The following is a 2,361-nucleotide window of genomic DNA, read 5'->3' as shown; positions in this document are numbered from 1 at the left end:
AAAAAAAAAAAAAGAATAATAAAAATTTATTCAAATTATGTGTGGCCAGAGCTGAACTTCTATCTGGACTGGAGACATTTTAAGGTTAGGATATTCTCATTCTCATTAGGATAATTTTAGGGTTGGAGTCAAATACAACAAAAGGTTCTTGAGTTCCGCTGTAGCTCACCGCTCTCTGAGGGATGGTCTAAAGGTGGAGAACAAACTTCAACACCTGAGTGTGTGACAGCTAAAGTTACACTTTAATGTTATGTATGTGCAACCAACAACATTTAACGCCCTTAAAAGGAGTACGGACAATCCAATAATGTACGTAATATGTGTGGCCAACAAAAATGTCCATCTGTTTTTGTGCTGGTCAAATGTTAATACATACAAATAACATCAGCCAAAAAAAAAAAAAATCCATATTCTTGTTTGAAAAGTTGTAATTCTCTCTGCACAGTTTTTGTTCATGTTGAGCAAACAATAGTCACTAAAAATGTTAAATTTCACTTTTTTTAACCTCTGATTTAATTTTCATCATGATCTAAAGCTGGTCTTCCATCACTTAGTGATGAAAGATGAGAATGACTTTAAAATCTGGACATCAATGAAGGAAAATCAGGCAGATCTTCAAAAACTTCTTCCTCATTCTGCTCCTGTGAGAAACACAGAATGGATCATGGAAAAGATCAGGATCAAAGTCTGTCTGTAAGAGTTTGATGTGTTTGTGTCGTCACCTCATGTTCTGGTCCAGATCCAGACTGATACAGTGATGACTGAGAGTGCTGCTACACCCACAGGAACATAGATGATCCTCCACCAAACACCTTCAAGGACAACACAAACATCAACACTCTGTGATCTCACTTTTCAGATGCTGCTTAAATATACAGAGACCTTTAGATCCATAGCTAGTCCTTTTCAGTTGTGGATGTTCAGGGAGACTTTTAGATTATGGCAACTCTATTGCTGGAACAGGTTTGAACTGGATAGAGTTCATCAGTGTTCAGATCTTGACTCTTTTCTCTTCTATCTCTACACCAAGTCTCTGAGCCCAATCTTTTGCTCTCATTGCTTTTCTTACCGTCGTATTTGCAGAGTTATAGTCTGGGTTTAAGTGTTACAGAGGGAAATATGTGGATGTAGCTTCTGAATGTAAAGTTGAATTAGAAGTGGCCCGAGTTTGATTAATCCTTACCCACCTGAGTTATTTAGAACACTTATAACGTCTATACATATAACACTCAGCTCTTCTTTTCCTCTAGATGACATATTCTGTTTCAGCTCGTGTTTCTCCCTGTCTGACATCTTCAGAGAACTATTTTTTTCCTTTTTTTTGGTAGTCTCCTTTTAAAAAGAAATAAGCAATTTTTTCATGTCTTCAGACATTTTTCTTAAAGTGCTTTACCCTTTTTGATCCTCCCTTTTTTTATTAATCTTCTGTTTGCATAAAAGACGTTCAGATGTTCAGTACTTGGAAATCCTTTTATAGCCTAATCATACTTTATATTTCTGCACAGCTTTGTCACTGACCTATCTGGTGTGTTCCATGGACTTCATAATGCTGTGTGCTCCCCGATCTTCTTTTAGAAAACCACCATGGCTGTCAAAGAACAGTTATGTTGTACTGATATTAAATTGCAGTTGGTCTATATATATATATATATATATATATATAGTCATTAGGTCAACATTTAATCAGTCAGCAATCATCAAGCAACCTCTGACGGCCACTAGATGCGCTCAGAGAAAAGGGGCTGAATGCTTTAGCACACTGCACTTTCAGTTATTTGTCAAATAAAAACGCGCTCCTATATAATTGTCTGTCTAATTCACAAATTGTGGTCAGAATGTGAGAAAATTTTGAAAAAATCTAAATACTTTTGCAAGCCACTATAGATTTTGATTGACAGGTGAGAGTTGAACCTTCAGATCTGAAACATTCTCACTGTTTGTTCTGACAACGTTCATGTTTGTTTGGTGACTTCATCTTCAGACGAGACGATTACAACGACCACAAACCTGTTTTAGAGACATGATCTGTTGCAGTTGATGGTTTGAATGTTGACAGAACTGATCCTGTGGTTGTTGTGGATTCAGCTGCAGATGTTGATGCAGAAGATGGTTTGAATGTTGGTTTAGGTGTGTTACTCTTTGATCTGACATCATTTTCTGAAAGATGAAAAAATAGATGCTTGATAAAACAAATGTCATCTGATGTAGGTGAGAAAATTGATTTAAAATGTATTATCTTTATCTTAATCTCCTGGGACAACTCTTTCTTTTGAAGCATCTGGTCCATGTNGGGAACTGGATGGGAAAACCAGGCTGCAGCAGCAGGATGTAACACACAGTATCATGAACTCATATTTGTTA

The 2,361-nt window shown here is 36.6% G+C and overlaps 1 long non-coding RNA gene across 1 annotated transcript; it reads right to left on the bottom strand.

Moving 5' to 3' along the window:
- Window positions 1–466: 466 nt before the first annotated feature.
- LOC112140551 lies at window positions 467–2,137 on the bottom strand. The gene is made up of 3 exons (XR_002918193.2): window positions 2,008–2,137; window positions 723–812; window positions 467–641 (listed from the first exon to the last, which is right to left on the bottom strand). It is a non-coding gene; the product is annotated as an uncharacterized LOC112140551 (long non-coding RNA).
- Between the last annotated feature and the right edge of the window lie 224 nt (window positions 2,138–2,361).

The sequence above is a fragment of the Oryzias melastigma genome, unplaced genomic scaffold, assembly GCF_002922805.2.
Source record: "Oryzias melastigma strain HK-1 unplaced genomic scaffold, ASM292280v2 sc01732, whole genome shotgun sequence".
Classification (NCBI taxonomy): Eukaryota; Metazoa; Chordata; class Actinopteri; order Beloniformes; family Adrianichthyidae; genus Oryzias; species Oryzias melastigma.
Note: the sequence above shows the minus strand (reverse complement) of the source record. Positions and strands in the feature narration are given on the sequence as shown.